Here is a 20,093-nt window from a genome sequence, read left to right as displayed (position 1 = left end):
GTACCTTTGGGAGGGCCAGCAGGTTGACCTTTGACCGTCAGCCTGCGGACCCCCAGGAGAGAGATGGACTTTCCTCCCCCAAACCTGCAGGGCCAGCGCTTAGCGCTCATCCCTCCTTGAGAGCAAGAAGATGTCTTCCCGCCCAGGGCTGCCGCGGGGTCTTTACCATCAGAGCAAACCCAGGTGCAGCGGGGGAGGGGAAGTGACCTCTGCTCAGCCAGCGCGGCTCCTTGGCCTCAGCTGGGCTGTCCTCCCTCACCAGCAAGGTCACTGTTATCTACTCCGTGAGCGCGCTCGCAGGGCCTGGACGCCCTCCAAATATGCAGAGGGAGTTTTAACCTAACCCAAGACTAAAAGGCCTCCCACACTTGACATTTTCCAAGTGCTGTAAGCTCCAGGCAAGGACAAGAAAGAAAGGCGCCAGGAAGGACCTCTGCAGCCACAGGCTGTGGATGTTACCTGCACGAGTGCACTGGTGTGTATGTCGATGCGTGTGTCTGTGTGGGTCAGTGTACGTGCATATGTGCCAACGTGTGTGCATGTGTGTGCGCACATGCCATTGTGTGTCTTGTGTGTGTATTATTACACATGCATGTGCCTACGTGTTCACGAGGGTGCAGAGAAGCTATCTTCTCTCATTGCAAGGCTGGATTTATAGAAACATTTTGTCCAGAACCCTCTCCCGGGCTGGGAAGCCAGGGTAAAGTGGTTCCAATTCTCAGCCTCTAGCTGCTTGGTGGATGTGGCCACGGGCAATGCCCTCAGCCCTTTTCAAATCTTTAACCGTGAACCGTCTTCATCCTCCACAGGAAATTCTGCTCCCCTGTTGCTGTCAGAGGCGCCAGCACTTTCCGGCGTTGAGGTTCTAATCCTCAAAGCCACAGGGAGAGAGAGGAACGTAACGTGGACAGTCCTGAATCCCCGCCGTCCCATCACCGGCTGTGTGACTCAGGTGAGTTCGCCTCTCAGCCGTCAAATCCGAAAGCACCTGAATGTACTATCACACATGTGCTCCTCTCTCCACGTTTCTGTAGTTCCCTGCATTGTAAATCCACTTTCCCAACGTAGAATCAAAAAGCAGAACAAAAACAACAAAGCTATCTCCCAGCCTCCCCTACTGCGGGGACGCTGAGATGTCACCAGAGATGCACCTGCGTGAGGCTTCGAGTCGTTGACAGGGAAGCAGGCCGGCGGGACGTGTGCCAGAAGGATGAGGGGCAGCAGAGGATGCTGAGTGGCGCTCCCGTCCCTGCCCAGCTCTGCGTAGCCCTGGGAATCATTCCTAGAAGGTCGACCTAGCGCCTGGAGCTCACCCACAGCCTCTAATAAAGTCTCTCCTGCCTTAACTACCAGCTAACACTGATTCTGTGGTCGGCAACTAAGAGCCCGCCAAGTCCCGAGACATCGCCCCCACCAGAAGGTGTTAAAAACTGGGAGGAATCGTGACTGTGTTAAACGAGGTGAGATGACAGCGCCAAGCACGGTCTGCTCCTGCCAGAAAAGCCCGTGGCATCCGGCCCTCAGAAGAGAGCCAGGCTCCTTCTTTAAGCCCGTGACCTGCTCGCAGGCTGGCAATAAATCCTGAAGGCCAAGCCTTCAGCTCTGTGCAGCTGGGTCTCCTGTGGCTGGCGTGGAACCTGGCCCCGCCCACATCTCCTGCTGTCCAGAGTTTGGGAAGAGAGTGGGGAGGTGGTGTGTTACAGAAGTGGAGCCGGATTCAAGGCCCCCTGGAAACCAGCCCAATGTCCTCATTGTCTTACTTGGAGATTTTCCTCTGTGAACACCCACTGGGTGCCAGGTCCTGCCTGGAGCTAACTAGTTTGGGGGGGTGTGAAAAAAAGGTAGAAGATCCAGTATCTAGCCCTAAAGAGTTTGGTGGGGTTGGGGAGACATCTTAGATATGTGGGAGAGAAAACGGACCAATAGAAAAAAGTAGACGTGATCTTCCATTATTGGGAGGAACAGACTGTACCCCTGCCCGCCCCCTATCAGGGACAATGAGATGGCTTTTTCTGGAGGGGGCAGCGGGGCCTTCCCAAAGGAAGCTGGACAGGGCCTGAGCCTTGAAGGGTAGGCAGGATCTAGAGGGACGGAGCAGTCGGGGCGGGAGTTCCAGGATGGGGAAAGGCATAAGCAGAAGTGCAGAGGAGGGAGAGCCTGTCTGTGTCGTGTCCAGGGCTCACCTGCCAGAAGGGAGGCTGGCGGGAAGTAGAGGGAAGTTATCTGGAATTCCTGGGACTGTCAAAGCTTGGATAAGGAGCTTGGATTTCAGTCCAGGATGAACACATGGTTGGGCTAGAACAGAGGTGACATTGATCTCACCTGTTTGACCCCACTGTTTGACTCAGAATATTTTGACAACAATAAATTTATTTATTTATTTATTTATTTATTTATTTATGGCTACGTTGGGTCTTTGTTGTTGCGCGCAGGCTTTCTCTAGTTGTGGTGAGCAGGGGCTACTCTTCGTCGCGGTGCGCGGGCTTCTCATTGCAGTGGCTTCTCTTGTTGCAGAGCACGGGCTCTAGGCGCGTGGGCTTCAGTAGTTGTGGTGCACAGGCTCAGTAGTTGTGACATGCAGGCTCAGTAGTTGTGGCTCACGGGCTTAGTTGCTCCGCGGCATGTGGGATCTTCCCGGACCAGGGAATGAACCCGTGTCCCCTGCATTGGCAGGCAGATTCTTAACCACTGCGCCACCAGGGAAGTCCCCCAACATTTGCCTTCTTTCTCTGAGAAAATCTTCTGAAATCAGGAGGGATCCCTGAGGTACATGATAAGGCAGGTTGAGAGTCAGATAGACTTCCCTCTGCTCCCTGGTACTACTTTTCACCTGGGTCCTCTTGCCCTTCAAGGAGCCTTAGGTCAGAACACAAGGTCAGTGCAAGGGGAGGCATCTGGAGCCCTTGGGCCACAGGGAGTCCTACTTACAGGATAAACAGGGGACAGAGCTACAAGCTAAAGGCACCACGAGGGAAGCAATGAGACAGACCCAGAAGGTGGGACACCGTGCACAATACAGTAAGTCATACGAACTTTCGAGTTGTGAACTTTCAAAGATGCGAACGTGCCCTTGTATGCCAGCTGTTGTGCTGTACTACTGTACTTTTCAAGATACTGTACTGTAAGATTAAAAATGTTTTCTTTATTTTTTGTGTTTTTTTAATGTATTATTTGTGTGAAAAGTATTATAAACCTATTACAGTACAGTACAGTATAGCCGATTGTGTTAGTTGGGTACCTAAGCTAACTTTGTTGAACTTACCAACAAATTGGACTTACGAATGCACTCTCAGAACAGAACTCATTTGTATGTAGGGCACTTGTTGCTCTGGCTCTAGTGTTTTCAGCAAATCAGTGCTACTGGATTAAAAGAGACCAAAGGTGTTTAACAACCAGGTGCAACACATGATCACAGATTAGATTCTAGTTAGGACATCTAGAAAAATTTGAATACAGAATGGGTATTAAAGGATACTAAGTGACTATTATTAACTTTTTTGTATTTTAATGTTTATTTTGACTATGTAAAGAAAATGGTCTTATTTTTTAGAGACATATTCTGAAACACTTAGGGGTGATATGCTATGATATTTGTGATTTACTTTAAAATACTTCAGCATAAAATATAATAAGTTTAGAGGGGAAAAATGATATCATGAGAAACTGAAAGTTAGAGACACTATGAGTTAATAGCAATTATCTTATGAAACTAATGACAACTGTTGAGTTTGTGCTGATAGTACAAAAAAATCATATGTTGAACTCAAATCCCCAGTGTGAGGGTATTTGGATGTGGGGCCTTTGGGAGGTAATTGGGGATAGATTAGGTCGTTAGGGTGGGGCCCTCATGATGGGATTAGTGACCTTACAAGAAGAGGAAGAAACACAAGATCCTCTCTCTGAACCATGTGAAAATGAGAAATAAGGCTCTCACCAGCACCTGACCATGTTGGCACCGTGATCTCGGACTTCCCAGCCTCCAGAACTGTCAGATATAATTGTTGTTTACAGCACCCAGTCTGTGGTATTCTTGTTATAGCAGCCTGAGCTGAGAGAGTGTGAGTGAAGTCAGTGTAGCCAGTCAAAATTATTTTAAAGAATTAAATTTAAAAAATAAAATAAAATAAACAACAAAGTCCCACTGTATAGCACAGGGAACTATATTCAATATCCTGGGGTAAACCATAATGGAAAAATATATAAAAAAGAGTGTATATATGTATATAACTGAGTCACTTTGCTGTACAGCAGAAATTAACACAACAGTGTAAATCAACTATACTTCAATAAAAAATAAATAAAATAAACAAAAAATAAAAAGTAAATTGTACTTGGATATCTGTAACAACACAAAAAACTTATAATAGCCCCATCATTTTTCATGTCTTCACTTTTAAGCAATATGAAAACAGTCACGTGATTAAAAAAGCAAAACATAACACCTGGCATTCACTTATTAAAAGGAAAGTAAATCCTTGAATTAGAAAAAGGCAGGAATTAAAGACACTGGTTTTAAAATATAAATAATATAATTTATCTTGAATCACAATTGAAAATAAATGCTACCTGTAACGATATTTTTGACTGTTAGGTTTTGGCTAGTTTCTATTTTAAGGCATTATTCAATATGTAAAAAATTGGATTGAGAGTTTGGGGTTAGTAGATGCAAACTATTATATATAGAATGGATAAGCAACAAGGTCCTACTGTATAGCACAGGGAACTATATTCAATATCCTATGATAAAGCACAATGGAAAGGAATATAAAGAAGAATGTACATATATATATAACTGAATCTCTTTGCTGTACAGCAGAAATGAACACATTGTAAATCAACTATACTTCAATAAAAAATAAACAAATTAAAAAATAAAATAAAAATAATAAAAATTTAAAAATTTAATAAAATAAAAATAAATTTAAATTTTTTTAATTTAAAATTAAAAAAATAAAAACTAGAATAAAAATAATTTTTTTATTTTAAAAATTAAAAAATAAAATAAACCATGTCAACCAAAAAAATTATTTTAATGACAAAAGGATATCCTTGGATGCTTGGGACCATGCGTAAGTAGTAAAGGGGAATCTGAGAGTTAGCAGGGTGGGAGGGAGGGAGGGGACTAGGGGATCAAATGCCTGAGAAGTGACTGTGAGAGTGAATGAAAACAGTACTTGGCAAAGGCCAAGACCATGCAGATCCAAAGCCCACTTCCCTGAAGAGCAACTCAAGAAGCAGAACCAGGGTTTGGGCCATGCTGGAAATTCAAGAGCCAGAACCAAGGGAAGTTTGAGCAGCCTGTGGGGAAGCAAAGAGGGTGGGCTTGGGGATAGACGCCAGACAGAAACGCTGCTCGGTGTACACTGCGGTGCTCCCTTCCATGTGGCCCGCATGACACCATCCGATTAGGGTCACGGGCATAAAGCCAGCTCTACAACCTAAGGGCGGTCGTGCTGGAGGCAGCACATGCGGGTGTGAGTGCACGTGCACACGCATGTGCGTTTGTCTTGGTGTCTGCAAAGTGGATGGGGTCCTTGGAGAGACAACACACCAATATTAGTGGAAACAGAGAGCTGACCATCTAAAAGTGAGTTCAGTAAAACTTAACCCATGAAAAGCAGACCTATATGGTAATTTAACTTAAGGGCATATAGCTGTACCTCTCAATGGCCTTGGAGGACATCACTGTGTTATTTACTACAAAGTACAAGACACGATACTTAGGAGGACTCTTTATCATCAAGAGAAAGTTAGATAGTACCCTTTATTCAGGGAACCAAGGAACTATGTGCCAGTTTTAGGGTCATCAAACATTATTAACTTTTTAAAAGTTATGTTTTCCAGGAGTGTCACTGATTAGTATATTAGTGCTACAAAGATCCCATGTACAAACAAATGTACAAAGTCTATAATAGAATAGACTGAATGAGTTTATTCCCAGGGTAAATCAAAGCTGTTAAAATATATATTTTGTTTATTTTTCTCCATTTCAAAAACTCGGCAATTCTTGGGTCCAAAGAAAACCAGGGAAAGCATGAAGAAATGTTTTTGATCATTGTCAAAAATTATTAATGACTACTCAAGTCCTTAGAGGGGTATTTAGTTGGCATCCAAAAGATCCACTAAGAGACACATTTGAAAAATGACTTCTGTGTATGGACTGAAATATATTTTTCTTGCAAAGAACATATGTGTGTACTATACATGTTATTCTTAGAATAAGGAGTGGGGGAAGATAGGATGCCATCTATCTCATTTTATTGAATGAGCTTTTGTGTCCATCCTGCCATCTCCAAACACCTGATGCATCTGAAAGCAGTCCTGTCTGGATTTGCAGTGCCATCTTTAACACTTCTTCTCTAGGTTATGGTGTGATGCATCTCCCTGGACATCCACCTGTAATCCTAGCTTGACCTCTGAGAAAGTTAGGACTTTAGGTTGCACGTTACAGAAATCAGCTGAAGTTAGCTTAAGCCATAAGGAGAATTTATGATAAGAGTGCAGAGTCTCTCCCATGATCTCAGGACAGAAATGCAGAGAAAACACAGCTGAGCTTAAGAAAGGCCCTGGGGCTCTCTCCATCTCACCACTGAGCTTTACTGGATGAGTCCAGTTCACTCTTCTTTCTCAGCAAAACACCTTTCTGGGCTATAATGTCCCAAAGAAGGATGAGATAGGAAAGATGGCTGCCACAGTCACAGTTCCAGATATACAGAAAAACAGACACCCGATCTCACAAAACTAAAGGTATCCCCTGCAAAGTCTAGCCCTCCTTCTTCACAGCAGCCCTTCAAATGCCCCAAGTTCAAGGTCATGCCACCTTTGAATTCAGCCAACAATTCTTTAGTCATCTGTCGTCTGATCTGGCTGTGTGCCCCCTCCCCATCCCAACAATTATCCAAAAGAACTAGTGCCTCGATGATTGGCAACGTAGGTATTTGTAGATACTTGACAAAATCTCCAACATAATGACTATTCTCACGTGGCCCTAGCTAGGGAGCTGGTCTGTGGGTTTCCACACCACCTAAGAGACACCTCTCACCCAGGTGATATGAGCCTTGGGAGTAAAGGTACACACAAGTGATAGGAACCAATACAAGTGGTTCAAATGTTCACACTGGGAGGTCTCCTGGAGAATAATTTGTTCCAACATTCTCATATTACAGGAAGGAAACATGACAGCCAGAGATAAGAAAAGATTTGCCATGTACACAGGTTAATTGAGAGATAAAACAAGGGCTGTCCCCTGATTCTCACTCTTCTGGCTCACATCATGTCCGGGGTCTGGGGTCTCAGCTTCTCACAAAAGTATGTGAATTTGTACAATCAAATTGGGTCCCCCACGATATTTGTCCCAGCTACACCTTCATGAGGCAAACAGGTTTCACATGCCTGCTTCCTCATCTGTAACATGAGGATAATGACAAATTTCACAGAGTTTTTGCAAGGGTAAAATGAAAGATTATATGTATTCTCACACCGTATGTGATCAATGAATGAATCATTATCATCACCATCATCCTTATTACTACTGTCATTATGAAACCCAACTTCATAGAAGAGATTCAAGGCCACAAAGCAACAGGGTCATCACTTATTCAACAACTGAGCATCTTCCAGGCACAAGTTCCTGTCGACCTGCTCTCCTTCAGGGACTCCAGTTAGATGTATGTTAGACCACTTGACATTGTCCCACAGTTCATTGATATTCTGGAAGATTTTCTAGTCTTTTTCTCTGTGTTTCATATCAAATAGTTTCTATTGCTATTTCTTCACGTTTATGAATATCTTCTTCTGTAATGTTTAATCTGCTGTTAATCTTATCCAGTGTAGATTTTATCTCAGACATTGGTTTTTTTCCATCTCTAGAAGTTATGTTTGAATATTTTTTATGTCTTCCATGCCATGGTCATGCTTTTCTCTATCTTCTTCAACTATAGAATATACTTATAATGACTATTTAATGTCATTGTCTCCTAATTCTATCACCCATATCATTTCTGGGTCTGTTTCTATTGATTGATATTTCTCTTCATTGTGGGTCATATTTTCCTGCTTCTTTGCATGTTTGGTGATTTTTAATTGGCTAAAAGACATTGTGAATTTTACCTTCTCAAGTGCTGGATATTTTTGAATTCCTTTCAGTGTTCTTGAGTTTTGTCCTGAGATTCAGTTAAGTTGCTTGGGAACAACTTGTTCCTTTCAAGGGATATGTGTAAGATTTGTTAGTTAGGACCAGAGCAGTCTTAAGTCTAGGGCTATTCAGACTTATTGCCACTATAGAGGCTATAACCTTCTAAGTATTCGACCCAATGCCACAGGTATTACTAGATTTTTCACTCTGCCTTGTGGGGACATAAACTATCTGTGATCTGTGTGAGTTCTGGGGATGGTTATGTCTATTCCTTTAAGCGGTTCTTGCCCCAACTCCAGTAGTTCCCTTACATGAATGCATCCATCCACTGCTCTGCTGGATACTTGAGGGGGACCCTCTGCAGGTCTCCAAAGCCCTCTCTCTGGCCAGCTCTCTCCTCTCCATTAGTCTGTCCTGTGAACTCTAGCTGCGTGGCCTCCCCTTGGACACTGCCAGGCTCTCCCTGGGTCTCCCCTGCGGTGCTTCAGCCTAGAAACTCTCTCCTGTTTCTCTTCTCTCAGGAATCCCTGTTTTACACTGCCTGTTATTCATTGTCTAAAGGCCATTGTTTCATACAGTGTGTCCTGTTTTTAGTTGTTTAAGGTGGAGTTGAATCTGGTCCCTGTCACTCCATCTTGATTAGAAATGGAAGCTTCTTCAACTCTTAGAAAGTTATTCCTCCTCACTGAGCTTGAACCTCAGATCACCAGGGATTGGTCCTGCTGCTGCCATTTTACCTTTCCAAGGAGCCCGAGCCCAAAGCCAACACAGTGGAAGGCAGAGCCAAGAGATGGAGAGAAACAAGATCCCAGTGACATCATCTGAGCCCTGAATCAAGCTGCTCTTTTAGACATCTTTGCTGCATGAGAAAAAAAAAAAAAAAAATCCCTTTGCTCAGGCCAGTTGGGGTCAGGGTTTTCTAGCATTTGAAGTGAATGAGTCTTAAGTGATTTGCTTCTCTGTTTAAAAGTACATATGAATAACCACACATGCCTTTTAGAACCGAGACAAAGGATAAGAAAATATCCTGTATAAAAGGGCCTGTCACCCCTGTATATAGTAGGTGCCCAGTAAATGCTGTTCCTGTCCTGTCCTTGGATATCTGCTTTGAGCTATTGATCTGACTTTCAAAATGGACCCAGTTCTCTCTCCTGCCACCCCTTAACTCCCCTTTCTTTCCAGTGAGTAGCAGGTCTGTTCCTCGGTTTCCCTCCGAGCAGAAAGAGGGCTTTACAGTTAATATCCTGCCACCTCTGATTGCAGCTTTAAGAGGTGTAACATTTGATAAGCTCCATTTAGCTTGGCTGGGCTGCATTGTTTAAATTATTCAAAGACAGATTGCTCCCCTGCCCTCCCCCACCCTCCACCCTGAGAATTTCTGCTCTACTGAGCCTGCCGCCTGCAACTTACCAGGAAGTAAGGAAGGGGAATCAGCAGGGCGGTTTCTCACCGTAGGGCTGAAAATCAGTTCCAGCCGTTGTTCGACCGACACCCATCACACCCCATTATTCCTTGCTAATTGCAAGCCTGGTGTGCGGGTTAACTCTTTGAGAACAATGCCGGCTTTGATTGCTAAGGAGACGCAGCGTTGCCCCTCCACCCCTCTCCCTCCATCCTCAGCTGACTGGGCCTGTCTGGGATTCCAAAGGTCTCACTTTGTGGAAGAGGAAATGTGAAGAACAGCTCGTTGCCCAGGCATTCTGACTGAGGGGCGGGAAGGGGGGAGCGGAGCATCTGGGGACAGAGCCTGTACCTAAATGATGACGGAGAGCAGACAGGCCAGACTCAGCACCTGCCCCCCTGCCTAGGCTGCCAGCTCCTCCTGGCCCAAAACAAGGATGGAGAGCACTCAGGCATCTCCCATGGACATATCGTTCACTGGAACAGTTTGCTTAAAAGACACTGAATAAATGCAGATGATTGGCAGGCACTGTGAATGGGGAAATGTACTGGGGGGACTATTTATTTCCATCTACAGAATCCATTGGCCTAGATTTGACAGCCATTCACTTAGAACAAATACAAATAATTGTAAGGGAGGGCACACGGCCTGCAAAGACTAAAATATCTACTCTCTGGTCCTTTACAGAAAAAGTTTGCTGACCCCTGACCTTGAATCTGGATTAAAAGACACTAAGGCCACAAGGCCACTAAATATAGCTCGTGAGCCTGTCTTGAATTGGATCTTGGACCAGAAAAATGTCCATTAGTGGAATAGCTGGAAAATTTGAATAAGACCTGCAGATTAGATAAGAAAGTTCATCCATGTCCATTTCTTCATTTTGATCATTGTACTGTGGTTCTGTAAGATGTTAACATTTGGGGAATCTCGGTGTGTGGGAGTTCTTTGTACTCTTTTGGCAACTCTTCTGTAAGTTTAAAATTATTTTGAGGAAAAAAAAACCTTCTACAAGAAATGATTTCAAGGAGATGGAGAGTCTTCCTCTCCAGAATCCAGGGACTGGGAGAAGACAGCCTTAGGGTAGGGGGGCATCCGGGAGAGGAATACTTAGAGCTCAGGAGGCTACCCTCCACAGAGGGCCTGAGTGTGAGCTGAGCGACCTAGATGCTGCAGAGAACACAGGTTTGGGGAATGGATGGGAAGTGGGGGGGGGAGGGGAAGTAAGACAGTGAAAGGATGTCCATGTGGTGGGCCCTCCCCATAGAACCTAAAGCCTCAGGCAATTTACTAACCTTACGAAACACAAGCGTGACTCGATTTCTCCTGTAAGTGAAGGGCCCAAAGTGGTACCAGCTGGCAGGAGGGTGAGTGGAGCTGGTACACCAGGATGCGGGGCAGAGACGAGGGCCGTAAGGAAGTGAGGCTGGCCCGTCACAGAAATCTCAGGAGGCCTCAGGGTTTACCCAGGCTGGGAAACAGGATGGGAGCCAAATGCACTTAAATTGCCAAGGGGCAGAGAGATCCCAAGTGCTGGGTTACCCTCTCAGGCACCATGGAACACAAAATGTGCATACATCCTTGCAAGTGGTAACCCAGATCTCCCCTAAGATGCCACAATGGCGTCAGGACGATAAGCGGGGCACCGGCGAATCACCCCATCAGACTGGATAATGCCCGAGTCACTCACAGCCACTCCTGGTGCTGTTTGCTTTCTCCAGCCCTCAGAACCTGGGAACCAAACTCTGGAGGAGGTCCATTTGCTGTGCTATAAGCAGCACAATTGATCTCTGGATTCCGCAGCTAGTAACTAGCAACAAAACAGAAAGTCCTGCCCCTGTAAAAGCATCTTTAAAAAAAGAGGGCGTGGGGCTTCCCTGGTGCAGCAGTGGTTGAGAATCTGCCTGCCAGTGCAGGGCATACGGGTTCGAGCCCTGGTCTGGGAAGATCTCACATGCCGCGGAGCAACTAGGCCCGTGAGCCACAATTACTGAGCCTGCGCGTCTGGAGCCTGTGCTCTGAAACAAGAAAGGCCGCGATAGTGAGAGGCCTGCGCACCGCGATGAAGAGTGGACCCCACTTGCCACAACTAGAGAAAGCCCTCGCACAGAAACGAAGACCCAACACAGCCATAAATTAAATAAATAAATAAATAAATAAATAACACTATTAATTGACCTAAAGAGTACTTACACATTAATCCAACTTAAAAAAAAAAAAAAAAAAAAGAGAGAGAACTTAAAGAGAGCAGGAGATTCTGTTCAGGTAGGTATAAAAATGGCCAGATTGGCAGTGTGGCCGTGAGAATGCGCCTTGCAGACCAGCCAATGGTTGAATGATGTGGTGCACTAGGCAAGGTCCCTCGGACGCCCAGACGCCCCTGATGGCCAGCTGAGCTTGAAGACCCCTCTCCTGCCCCTCTAAACCTGCCTTCGACGGCCTGCGCGTCTAGAAACTCCCACCCAGTTTCCCTCTCTCTCCTCCACTCCATCTAGACTTGCTTTGCAGACTGACAACTCTCCCAGCTTTCCCAAACCTCTCCGCATTTTCTCTCCCCCAGGCAAAAATTCCCTTTTGGTATCTGCTTCTTGGAGGATCAGGGCCAACCCAGGAGGCTTTGGCATGCCCCACTCTGTTTCATGAATGCCTTTCCCCAGATGCCACCTCTGAGACACCAACCCCACCCAATACAGAAGGAGGGGAGGGGCCAGGGAGCAACAGACTTTGGGCAGGAAGGTATTTTTGTTAATAAAGTACAAAATTTCAAGGATAGAATCTTTACTGGGATTATAAGAAGGGATGGTAAAGTATTCACTCTAGAAAAAACCCATCAAGCTATTGATTTCTGATGACTACCGTTTGAGGTGGTTATCACTTTTGTGCTACTAGTGGTTATGTCTTCAAATGTTTTGTTAGACAATTACTGAAGGCGATTTCTAAGGAAAAGCATCATCCCCACCCCTCTCCTCAAGAGAAGTGAGAAACTATTCCAGATGAACAAGCCTCAGATTTAGGAATCATAAGGGGTTCGAAAACACAGGGTAAGAACATCAGGCTGATGTAACCTCTGTTTCAACAATTACAAAACATTCACAACACACAACTGTCAAAGCGATACAGTTTTTTAGTTTGTCTTTACTTACCTCTCTGCAAACATTTTCTCCAAAATAAAAATATACCACCTGCTAAGTCTATTTATGAAGCAGGAAGCTGCTTCAGAAACAGCATGTTTAAATGGAAAGTAAAGGGAAGAGTAGGAAGGAAAGTGAGAGACGAAGACAGAGAGGAGGGAATGGAGGAAGAGCTCCTGCCCAGCGCCCGGGCGTGGGTGAACATGGGTGCCTTGCATCTGGGTGCTGGAAGGGCCGTTGACATTGCAGCTGGACAGCCCCTCCAGAAGACAAAGCCGGGGGACATCTGGCATTGCCAATCTGGCTGCTGACCAGAGTGCCAGCCAAACTGTCCATGATGTTCCCCACATTACCTGAAAGGGTGAAAGCTGTCAGCATACAGGGAGAAACTTATTTCCCGGAGAAGCAAAGGGAAATGTCTGGAAAACACCTCCATCTCCGCACACTCCAAGGATGCTGAAGTCACTCGTGGGAACCCAGGAGGAGGGAGTGGCGAGTGGCAATGTGGGTGGAGTCATCCCCAGGGCAGTGGTCCCCAAGTGCCAGAAGTGCCAGAAGACAGCGTGGCCTTGGGCCCAGCTCCTCCCACACCCAGGAAGCCCAAACGGTTCCCTAAGAAAAGCCAAAGAGGTAATGAACCCCAGAATGTCAGCACTGGGAGAGGCCTCGGACCCCAGCGGAGCCAGCCCACTGCGTTGGGCCTTAGAAAGTGAGGCTCAGAGATACTAAGTCGAGAGCTGGGATTCGAACCTGTCTGATGGTACAGCATTGATGTCATGACACCCGTCATGTGACTCACGAAGGCATTTCTGGGCTCCTCGCCTTGGCGACTCGTTCAGCACTCGCTTCTTTGGCTGGATTTTGGACTCAAAGCTGCCCGAGTGATGAAATCACATTTGTCTTTACCTAAAGCAGCACTTTTGATTTTTTTTTAAAGCACAACTCACGGTAAGAAACATCTTTTTCATTGCAATCCAATACACCTACACATGCTGAAGTATATAACATATCTGAAACAAAAGTCACACAAACTGATACTCACCCTATTTGCCATGCACTCTAGTATTTCCTCTTCCTGTCTCTTCTTTTCTCTATCATGAAAAGAAATGCTACTTGTAGTCAAACACTGACTAAAGGGAGGACCGTGGTGACCTGAGAGGCCCCTGAAGAGACGGCAGGTAACCAATGAGGCTGCAGTCAGGTGTGGCTGGAGGTCATCATCAGGAAGCTGGAATTATGACCCCAAGAGGTCCCCATAGCCTCCATGGGTCATCCCACTGCCTTAGGTCCAAGGGACATGCCTCAACTCAGACGCCCATACAGCCTTTGACTACAACAGCAACAATTTATACTTAACTCACATACATTCTCTCACTAGAAATCCCTCAGAACAGCCCAGCAGAATAGGTGATGTTATTCCTTTGTTTAACTGACGAGAAAAGTAAAAATCTGACTGTCTAGGAGACTTGCCCAAGGTCACCTGTGGCCAGGGCTGAGACCTGGGTCTTCTGATGCTCTTTCCAACACGACCCTCCCCCAATATTTTGATATTCTCTGTTAACACTGGGGGAATCCTCTCTCTACCTTTAGAAATCTCTCCTGGTTCTCAGGCTCCGGGAGGTCCCTGAGTAGGAGAAATTTCTTTAATCATCTTGCATCAGTCTATCCAACTGATAGCCCCCCAGCAGGGGCTTCCACCAAGCACATGAGCACATGCTGAGGATTTATAGAGATGGTGGATCGCTCAAGAGGAAATATGGGAGCTCTTCCTGGGAGCTCTTTTAAGCTGCTGAGGTCAGGAGGGATTTGCAAAGCCCTCCAAGAAACTTGACCGAAAGACGCCGTGTGCTGGGGGTTAATGTTTTTATTAATTGGTTGTGTTTGCAGCTTCTTGAAAATATTGTCTACCCACTGGCATCTGCCCCCAGTCCCACTGTAATAGCCTCCACCCAGCCCTCCATTTTTCAACACAACTGCATCAAGGGATCACCTCCTGGCCTCATCCATCAAACAGGCCACTGTCCGCAGACATTCCGGGATTTGTTGTATTTGGGATTAAATGTGAGGCTGGGGGGGTGGTAAAATTAACAGGGTTTCTATAAATATAACTTCTCTGGCTCTTGTTAAAACTCTGGGGGTCACAGGAAATCTCTGGTTTCAAACAACTCCATGTGCAGTGATCCTGTTTACTTGAAATGTCTAGCCAAGATCTAACTTTGCCCTATTAATACTAAATAAATAATTTCTGCAGAAGCTATTTTTTGGTCATCTTTGCCAAAAATTTTGAGAAAAGGGGCCAGCACAGAAGCCTTACACGCATGTTTCATGTAAAAGCCACAAGATCAGTGGGAACTAAGCTTCCTTATTTTTTTAAGCTGTTTTGTGACAGATAAGACTCAGCTGGTGAACCAATCCATACAAAATGACCCATCAGAGCTACCGTACTGCTATGAAACAAAAAAAATAATCAATGACCCTTGTTAAAGATGGGCATGCCGACTTTATTCAAGACCATCACAACAGGTGTAAGTACCAATGCAATGGGATTTCACAGTGGGCTAGAGAGATGGGGTCAACTCTGAGCACAGCACCAGCAAGTGGGAATTTATAGCCAAGGAGCCTGGTGGGGGTCAGTGGCTGGAAAATTACTGGGAGGAAACATCAGGGCTGAGGGAGGTTCTTAATAAATTGATGTAACAGGGGACCTCCCTGGTGGTCCAGTGGGTAAGACTCTGCGTTTCCAATGAAGGGGGCCCAGGTTCGATCCCTGGTCGGGGAACTAGATCCCTCATGCGTGCCACCACTAAGAGTCCGCATGCTGCAATTAAGGGGCCTGCGTGCCACAACTAAGGAGGCAGTGCAGCCAAAAGAAAGAAAGAAATATTTATATTGACGTAACAGGATTCTTGATGAATGCGAGATAGGGCAATCAGACATCACCTGGGGGATGGTGGGGGATGAGGAACCTGATCAGATGTCAAGGGTGATCAGATACTAAAGTTGGGGGGATTTGGTTAAACTGACTTAGCAGGGTTCTGGATAAAACTAGATTTTACAAGGAAGCGCACAGATAGGCCTGGGAGAGGTTCAGGAGCCTGACTAAAGTTTGGTCAAGCAAAGAGTCTTTGTCACTGGTTTCCACCAAGAGGTCGTTCCATGAGCTCTACATCCTCCTCCTATCCAAGCAGCTCCCTGAAAAGAGCCTAACAAACATATCAGTATTTACTTAAGATGTCAAATGGCTGTTAAGTTGGGTGGCCAGATGGAGCATGTAAAAATACAGAACGTCCAGTTAGATTTTGGATTTCAGATGAACAACGAATAAGTTTTAGTATAAGTCTGTTCTGTGCAGTATTGAGAGCACACTTATGCTGAATTATTTGCTGTTGATCTGAAATTCAAATTTAATTGGGCATCTTGTATTTTATCTTGCAACTCTACTTGGTAAGGCCCAATATGCTACCTTTTCAAGGGTATTTGATTTTTAAGAGGGCAAGAGTAGACAGTAAGGCAGTTAGAAGGGAGTTTCTGTGGGTCTGTGTTGGTTTGCCAGGTAACAGGCCTTTCTTGCCCAAGAACTTGCTTTGATTCAGAAAGAGCAGCTTGTCCGCTGTCGTCTGCCTTGCGGCTGAATAACCAAGTTCTGCGCCTTGGCCCCTAGGACGGATAAGAGCTGACATTCCTGAGTGCCTGGCACTTGACATTCACAGTGAGGTAGATATTCTGACCCCATTTTCACAAAAGAGGAAACTGAGGGCAGGAAGATCAGAAAACAGACCCAGTTCAACCCCAAGAAATAGTCCCCCAGAGCCAGTCGGGGTTAGCTTGGGAGGGAACCTGTTCTTCCTTGAGCCCCCAGGCTGGACCTGTGAGGGACAGAGGTGGACCATAATGCAGAGGGATGCTGAGGGATGCAGAGGGATGCAGAGGGATGCAGAGGGATGCTGAGGGATGCAGAGGGATGCAGAGGGATGCAGAGGGATGCCCAGATGCTTAGCGGACGAATCTAATAAAATGAGGTCTCCACAAAGTGCTCAGAGGGCACTGATACTTACTGGGGGGATTGATGGAGCCTCAGGGCCAAAGTGATTTTGGGGAAAATCTGTAAAGGAAAAGAGAAGATTGAATTTGGAGGTGAAACGGGTGCTGATCCAATTTCTGAAAATCATAATCCCGACTGCCGTCAGAGCCTCTGCTTGGTAAAACTCTGTCCTCTCCCACTGGGTGTGTACCCAATTCAATAGGAAACTCCAGCCAAAATTTCAGAAAAAAAGAGTTTCGTCAACTTTATCCCTAGGAAAGGACCCCTTGCCTGGCGGCCACTTTCTCACAGGGTCCCCTGCAGCACATAGTCTCCAACATTGCTATTTTTCTCTGATTCATCCTCTAACAAAATCAGCATCAGTGTCATTCCAACCTTGGATATGCCGACAGTGTTCCTCTCAAGAGGTTCAGAGATCACAGCAGGCCTCACAGTGGTTCTCCACTGGGGCGATTCTGTGCCCGGGGAGATTCGACCGTGACTGGGGATGTAAGAGTTGTTACAACTTGAGAGCAGTGGGGCTGCTCTCTCCAGCGGGCAGAGGCCAGGGATGCTGCTAGAAGTCCTACAACGTCCAAGACTCCCCACAAGAAGGAACTCTGTGGCCCCAAACCCTGGCCTAAACTGCTCAACTAACCCCTGCATTTGAGAAGCAGCTACTGGACACCAATCAGGCCAGATGTGGGACCAGATGCTTGGAATGTGAGCTAAATCAGGCCTGGTCCTTGATCTCATTCACTCACACTCTGGGTGGGAAGGAAGACAGAGCAACTCAAAACTGTGTGTAGGGGGCTGTGCACAAATCCACGTGGGCAGAGAGAAAAGGAAGGGGGGATCCTGATCTCCGAAGGTCCAGGAAGGCTTCCAAGAAAGGAACATTAGAAGAGGGCTGTGACGAATGAATAGGAGTTTGACGGCAGGGAAGGGAGGAAGAGTACTCAGGCAGTGGGCCAGAGGTTCAGAAGCCTGGGGGTATAAGAGGAACACGGTGTGTTCCAGAAACCATGGAGGGTCTGTGCAGCTAGAGCATAGCTGCCATGAAGGAGGTAGGAGGGGCCCGGCAGGTGGGAAGGAGCGCAGTCATGGGATCACATTGGAACTTGAAGAATGACCTGTGTGTGGAGGATGGTCTGGAGCAGGCACATAGTGAGAGAGGACGCAGTGGCAATAAAGCAGAGGGTGAAGCTGGCTGAGGGGCTGACAGTGATGGGGAAAGCTGGGACATTCTAGGTCTTAGGGACTGATTCTACAGGGGCGGGGGGTGATGAGGAGGTCAAGAATTTAGAAGTTGCAGGAGGAGGGAGCACGGCAATGTGGTTGATGTGGAGTGGTGTCTGGAGTGGGTTTTCTATGGGGACTTGGATTAGTTTGCTCAGGCTGCCATAACAAAGTTCCGCAGCCTGGGCGCTTCAACAACAGAAATTTATCCTCTCACGGTTCTGGAGGCTGGAGGTCTGAGATCAAGGTGTCAGCAGGGTTGGTTTCTCCTGAGGCCTCTCTCCCTGGCTTGTAGATGGCCGTCTTCTCCCTGGGTCCTCACATGGTCGTCCCTCTGTGTGTCTGTGTCCTCATCTCTTCTTATAAGGACCCCAGTCATACTGGATTAGGGCCCACCCATATGACCTCATTTTCATGTAATTGCCTCTCTAAAGACCCGATCTTCAAATACAGTCACGTTCTGAGGTCCTGAGAGGTAGGACTTCAACATCGGAACCTGGGGGCAGGGACCACGTCAGCCCCTAACAGGAAAGGACCGAGCTCTGTCTCCTCCAACCATTCCCCGGGAGCCATCAACGTCCCACTGTTAACAGACACTGACTCAACAGCAGGGAGAGTGGAGCGACGTCCCAGGGACCAGGCGGCCAACAGTTTCTCTGGTCCAGAAAACAAGAAATGCCCGTTTATCGAGCAACTGCCGTGTGATGGGTGCATTCCATGGGTACGTTCCATCCTCAGAGGCGGATTCAGGCAACTGCTGTCATCCTTGTCCTAGAGACTAGGAGACCGAGGTCCAGAGAGCTCTAAACACTTGCCCGGGTTCCCACAGCTCACGGGAGCGAGTTAGCCTGCACATCTGCCCAGCTGCCCGCCAGGCCCGGACTCCACTCAGGACCTCGCACCGTATCCCTTAGGGGGACCCTTTGCCTCTGTGTCACCCACCTCTTGGCTGGCAGAGCCCAGGCCAGACAAAGGTGCCCCTACTTCGCCAGAGATGTGCCCATGGAAACAACAGGTAGCTCCCGGGCCATCGGAGCCTCCGGTCAATATTTACCCAGTAATTCAAGCAAGCAATAAACAGCTTACAGGTAGCTTCCTTCACACACACCACGCAAGCTTCCTCAGCCCTGGACTGGGCCCAGCCCTTGTGAGTCTGGGCCGGGGCTCCTCTCCTCGGCCCTAGGGGAGCAACGGCTCCGGCCCTGCTGTGCAGGAAAGCCCCCAGGGGAGCTTTGGAAAATCCTGTGCCCAGGCCACCCTAGACCAGTGAAATCAGAGCCTCGGGGGTGGGACCCAGGCCTCAGGCTGCAGGATTCTTATAAGGCTCCCCGGTGTGCAGCCAAGGCCGAAAAGATGCAGTAACACTCCTTACTGTCCCTGCCCCCAAGGGGTGTGACACTCAGCACAGCGCCCCCTCCCCTGCACATTCCCAGCTCCAGCCGCCCCCACACAGACGGACACAGTCACTCGTGGGTGTACGCACACAGTCAGGCACACACACGCACACGCCGGGACTGTCCCTCCTAAGCCCACAGGAGACCAGTCTGTCAAACGCCAGAGTTAGGCTTCTCCGGGTGACAGAGCACGAGTCACTCACCCTAGTTCACCCTCCAGCACCCCAACACGGACGATCCTAGCAGGCGGGCTCAGCCCCCCGTGCCGGCAGAATAAAGGTGCCAGGCCCGGCCCCCGAGATGCCCATTCCAGGAAGGGATATTCCGACAGGTAGCCAGCACGGAGCACCAGAGTTGGGGAGTGAGAGGGGACTTGGCAATGGTGCCGGCCCCTCTTTTCTGTGGCCCAGAGAGGTGCAGCGGTGTGCCTGGGGCCACACAGGAAAGGGCCGGCAGAATGACACTGACGGCCATCGCAGCCGTCAGCATCACTGGCCGCCGCCACTCTGGACCAACCGCTTCTCTCTGGGGATGGCTCTGTTCACACATCCAGCCCTCACAACCTCAGAAGTAGGGGAGGCTGTCTTCCCCATTTTAGAAATGAGGAAACTGAAACTGAGGACTTTTTTCCCCGCTCTCTTTTTTTTCAATTGATACACGTAACATAAAATTTACCACGTTAACTATTTTTAAGTCTACAGCTCAGTGGCATTAAGTACATTTACACTGTTGTACAACTATCACCACCATCCATCTCCAGAACTTTTTCTTCTTC

General features: G+C 47.2%; 1 long non-coding RNA gene across 1 annotated transcript; it reads right to left on the bottom strand.

Annotated features, from left to right (window-relative positions):
• Positions 1-3,288: 3,288 nt before the first annotated feature.
• LOC130708514 (uncharacterized) lies at positions 3,289-16,769 on the bottom strand. The gene is made up of 4 exons (XR_009008745.1): positions 16,720-16,769; positions 13,707-13,755; positions 3,935-4,048; positions 3,289-3,360 (listed from the first exon to the last, which is right to left on the bottom strand). It is a non-coding gene; the product is annotated as an uncharacterized LOC130708514 (long non-coding RNA).
• Between the last annotated feature and the right edge of the window lie 3,324 nt (positions 16,770-20,093).

The sequence above is a fragment of the Balaenoptera acutorostrata genome, chromosome 6, assembly GCF_949987535.1.
Source record: "Balaenoptera acutorostrata chromosome 6, mBalAcu1.1, whole genome shotgun sequence".
NCBI classification, from domain to species: domain Eukaryota; kingdom Metazoa; phylum Chordata; class Mammalia; order Artiodactyla; family Balaenopteridae; genus Balaenoptera; species Balaenoptera acutorostrata.
The sequence above is the reverse complement of the archived record's forward strand: the minus strand, read 5'-3'. Positions and strand labels throughout refer to the sequence as shown.